Genomic DNA, 5,371 nt, shown 5'->3' on the forward strand with positions numbered 1-5,371 from the left:
TGGAATCGGGTGAGGGACGGGGAGCCCCTGGCCAGCTCTGCTGGTCAGCGGCACCCCAGAGAACTGGGCCTGCTCCCTCTCCATGCCTCTCAGGCCAGCTCACACACAGGGAGAGGGGCCACTGGCACTTACATTAATTTTTGAAATCATGTTTTATTTATTTATTTAAACAGAAAGCACATGTATACGGTAGGAAATTCAAAGGGGACAAAAGGGGTTTACATGATGAGCGGGTCCCCTAGACACCTAGTTTTCACCCCGGAAGTAATCAGTCACTGGCTTGGCCCCTGTGCTTCCAGAGCCGTCCATGCTGCAACATTCTTTTTCTCCACATTTGGGCATCTTCTGCCAGATTTTAACTCCTCCACAGATTGATCTATTAATGCCTTAGAACTTGTCTTGATTATCCAAGGTTTTTAACACGTCATAATATGATAGAGCTAGCTCCACCTCATGGCTGTTCCCTTCCCAGAATTTTCCTGGCTATTATCTATTTAGCCAGAAAATCCTTTATTCACACTACCCAATCAATCTACAGATTTAATGCGATCCTTATCAAATCACGCATGACATTTTTCACAGAACTAGAACAAATAATCCTAAAATTTATAAGGAACCATAAAATACTCAGAATTGCCAAAGCAATCTTGAGGAAAAAGAACAAAGCGGGAGGCATAACCCTCCCAGACTTCAGACAATACTACAAAGCTACAGTAATCAAAACAGTGTGGTATTGGCTCAAAAACAGATACATGGATCAATGGAACAAAGTAGAGAGCCCAGAAATAAACTCACACACCTATGGTCAATTAATCTTTGACAACAGAGGCAAGAATATACAATGAAGAACAGACAGTCTCTTCAGCAAGTCATGTTGGGAAAGTTGGACAGCTGCATGTAAATCAATGAAATTAGAACACATCCTCACACCACACACAAAAATAAACTTAAAATGGCTTAGAGACTTAAACAGAAGACATGACACTGTAAAATTCCTAAAAGAGAACATAGGCAAAGCATTCTCTGACATAAATCACACCACTGCTTTCTTAGGTCAGTCTCCCAAGGCAAAAAAAATAAAAGCAAAAATAAACAAATGGGACCTAATCAAACTTACAAGCTTTTGCACAGCAAGGGAAACCATAAACAAAACATAAAAACAAACTACAGAATGGGAGAAAATATTTGCAAACAGTGTGACCGGCAAGGGCTTAATTTCCAAATATACAAACAGTTCATACAATTCGACAACAAAAAAACAAACAGCCCAATAGAACAATGGGCAAAAGACCTAAATAGACTTTTCTCCAAAGAAAATATACAGATGGCCAACAGGCACACGAAAAGATGCTCAACATCACTAATTATTAGAGAAATGCAAATCAAAACTACAATGAGGTATCACCTCACACTCGTCAGAATGGCCATGATCAAAAAGTCTACAAATAGAACAAATATATGGACACTAAGGGGGGAAAGTGGCTGGTGGTGGTGGGATGAATTGGGAGATTGGGATTGACATATACACGCTAATATGTATAAAATAGATAACTAATAAGAACATGCTGTATTTAAAAGTAAATAAAATTCACAAATTAAAAAAAAGTCTACAAACAATAAATGCTGGAGAGGGTGTGGAGAAAAGGGAACACTTCTACACCGTTGGCGGAATGGAAGTGGGTGCAGCCACTGTGGAGAACAACATGGAGGTTCCTTTAAAAAGTAAAAACAGGCTCTCTGCCCAACCACCGCCATGCTGCCATCATGGGCATGAGCCGTGTGCAGCCCATCAAGCTTGCCAGGGTCACCAAGGTGCTGGGCGGGAACAGTTCGCAGGGACAGTGCACGCAGGTGCGCACAGAATTCACGGGCTACACGAGCCCTCCATCATCCGAGATGCGAAAGGCCCCGTGTGCAAGGGCGACATGCTCAGCCCCACTGGAGTCACAGCAAGAGGCTCGGAGGCTGTGCTGAACTTGGGACTGGGTCCTGGACGTCTCGTGACCACTTGGCCCATGAGGGTGACCAGCTGTTGATAAAGTGTTTAGATTGTAAAAGAGAAAAAAGTGAAAGCAGAGCTACCATATGACCTTGCAATCCCACTCCTGGACATATAGCTGGAGAAAACCATAATTCGAAAAGATACATCCACCCCAGTGTTGATAGCAGCATTATTTACAGCAGTCAGGACACGGAAGCCACCTAAATGTCCATCCACAGAGGAATGGATAAAGGAGATGTGGCACGTATACACAATGGAATATTACTCAGCCATGAAAAATGGCTCCTTAAGCCTCCTCCTGGAGACTGTGCCCTTTGTGTTACTGCTGCACGTGGTGTCTGAACAAGTCAAAGGCATCAGATGTTCCTGCCCATCTGGCCTCCTCACCGTTCGTCTTGGTGTCACACAGATGTTGCATGAGGGCATCGCACCTGTATTTACCTGCATGATTACCCTTCTCATGCAGCCACTCCTCCTCACCCTTCTCTGTTTCCAATCCGGGGCCTTTTTCTCCCAACCTGAAAAACTTCATTATTTCATCACACGAGTTTTGTCATTCCAAGGTCTGACATTTTTATGTACCCTCCATGTTTGCAGGATAGTTTTGCTTTGCATGAAATTCCAGGCAGGCAGGCAGGGATTCTTCCTTTGCTTATGGTTGTTTGTTTGGTTTTTTTGGTCAGCTCAGGGGTGATGTGTTTCACCGTCTTCTGACTGCGCTGTTTCTGCTGTTATGAGAGCTAACATGCTAACTGCTGATCCCTCAGGGTGACGTCTTTTTCCTTTGGTTGCTTTCAGATGCTCTCTTGACGTTGGTTTGCAGGAGCTGGCTGTGACGTACGGAGCTGTGTGGGTCTTTACGAATGTGTTCTGCTTGGGTGTCACTGAGATTCGTGAATGTGGTCTTGACGTTGCTGATCAATTTGGGAAAATTCTTGGCACCTAACTTTTCAAGTATTGCTTCTGTCCCATTGCCTCTCCTCTCCTGGGTTGGGGTTCCATTTACAAGAGTTTTAGATTTTTGACCATTTTTCTGTCATTTCCACCGGCATATGGGTCCTGTAAGTCCACTGTCCCTGATTAAAGTGGAAGCCTCCTCCACCCCCTGCATTCCCACGAGGGGCTCCCCACTTCCTGAGGCTTAATTCTTTTAGGTTTCCTTGTATCCTCAGCCTTTTAATGGGTTTTTTAAACTATAAATTTATAGCTTAACCAGCTTGTATGATTGTTGGGTGGATCTAGACAGTCTCTTGTGACTTTCTACATTGTAATTGAAGCAGAAGTTATCAATAAATGTGTATTTTCTATATAAACTTTATTTGTAGAATTTTTTCCTGACCATTTGAGAGTAAATTGCAAACGAGATGTCTCTTCATTCCCCTATACCTCCGAGACAGGATGCTAACTCGAATTGCGACCACCCTCCAGTCCTCAGATTCCATGAAGTTTCTCCACCTGGCCCCCAGCATCCTTTAGCAGAGACTCCAACCCAAAATCGAGCATTGTTTTAGCCGTCACCCTTGACGGTTACGGTTCATTCATTTTGCAGAAAGCCCCTCAGTGTGGGTCTGTCAGATTTTCCTTGCGACCACAGGCAGGTTACAGGGCTGTGGCAGGAACATCCCAGACGTGGGGCGATGCTGTCCCCACGGCGCTGTGCCACCTGGCAGGACTCCCACCTGTCCCTCAGCTGAGAGGCTCCCCTGTTCACTTTGACCTTTAACTAAGGCAGTGTTTTCAGGCATCTTCACTATAAAGTTGCTTTTCCCCCCAGTGTAGTAAGGAAGCATTTTATGGAGAGGTTTTCTGAGGCGGTAAATATCCCATATTCCTCCTCAAATTTACTGTGTCTTTATTTATGGAAGTCTGGACTCATGTATTCCAGTCGCATTCGGTGGGTTATAGCTCATTACTGCCATTCTTTAGTTTCGTGGCCAAATCGCCCCAGACTCAGCCAGTGGCAGCCTGTTCGTGACGCTCCAATGTTCCTGCCCCGCCTTTCTGTGAACAACTCACTTTCTGACACAAGATTTCTGGCTCACCTGTACTTCCCTTGCCCCGGCCCTGGACTTGTTCATCCACCGAGGTGGGTCCCGGGTCCTTTGGGTAAAGGATGGTATTTAGAAGCCCAGGTCTGGGCGCGGGTGTGCTGGCTGCTGTTGGGTTGATCCCCAGACATCCCTGGTCCAAAGTGGGGAGCACATGGTTTCTTACATCTGTGATTATGTCCATATCCACCTGTATATTTGGAAAATGGTAAGTTCACACAGATGCCGTCAATTACAATGCAAGTCGGAGTTTACAGTCATTCTCTCTCTTGAAATTTGTGACTCCCTTTGCTGACAGTAAGAAACTCAGGTCCCATTGTCCTCAATGTGCTTACGTGTTTGATCCACCCTTTAGGGAACACATCTCCATCTCACCCCCCCAGGACAGCCTCTTCCTCTCACGTGTGTGGGTCCCCTCAGCCACTTGGGTTCCAACACAACATGCCAGGCCAGACCTTTGTCCCCACCCCCATCTGCCTGGTGTGCTTGGGCCTGACCATGCGGCGTCCCCAGCCTCTGGTCGGGGGTCCTCACCTGCCATGGGCAAGGTTACCTGGGCACAGGGAAGTGGCAGGAGAAGCAGCCAGGGATCCAGCTGAGATGGGGGAACCAGGAGCCTGAGCCTGACTTGGAGGAAGGGGTCTTGGCAGAAGAAAAGGCCCTGGGGCCGCCCTGAAGCCTGAGGAGCCCCAAGGAGGTGGGAGGGGGCTTTGTGAAGCACATGCTAGCTGCAGACCCCACGGTGGGAACCGCACTGCCCAGTGCTGGACCTGGGGAAGTGTTACTGGGTGTGATCCCTTTCTGTGGTTCCCCCATCCCGGGCAGTATTCCAGGCAAAGACTGGAACACCCTGATAAAGCAGCAATTAACCCCCCTTTCTTCATCTGCTTCTCTTTGACGTGACAGGCAGATTAATCTCATGAGGGGTTGGGCCGGCCCCTTATCTCCCAGCACAGGGAAGTGGGCAACGCTCCCTGCAAAGGCTTTGAACTCCTGCGGGGAGAGAGCCAGTCCTAGGACAGCCCACTGGCCAGAACTCGGGACAGGGAAGGAGATGGACTCACAGCGGACGCCCCGAGCCTGGCGAGGTGTGTGCTGGGGCCCCACGTACAACGTGTGGGCGCAGGGCCCTGGTGTGCGTGCCCTGGCGCCATTGGACACCATGCACCCGCAGCCACACACCGCCCCCTGGAACAGCAGCGGCGGGGTCCCGGGGGCCAGCCTGCAGTGGCTCTCCGTGCGGACCCCCTTCCTGCTCAGCCTGTGGACACTCGTGGCCCTGTCGTCCATCCTGGGTAAGCACAGGCGTCGGGTCGGGTCC

At 48.2% G+C, this 5,371-nt stretch overlaps 1 pseudogene; it reads left to right on the forward strand.

Moving 5' to 3' along the window:
* The first annotated feature begins 1,746 nt into the window (after window positions 1–1,746).
* LOC112390902 (40S ribosomal protein S28 pseudogene) lies at window positions 1,747–1,974 on the forward strand (annotated as a pseudogene).
* The last annotated feature ends 3,397 nt before the right edge of the window (window positions 1,975–5,371 follow it).

The sequence above is a fragment of the Neophocaena asiaeorientalis genome, unplaced genomic scaffold (genome assembly GCF_003031525.2).
Source record: "Neophocaena asiaeorientalis asiaeorientalis breed wild unplaced genomic scaffold, Neophocaena_asiaeorientalis_V1.1 scaffold104, whole genome shotgun sequence".
Taxonomy (NCBI): domain Eukaryota; kingdom Metazoa; phylum Chordata; class Mammalia; order Artiodactyla; family Phocoenidae; genus Neophocaena; species Neophocaena asiaeorientalis.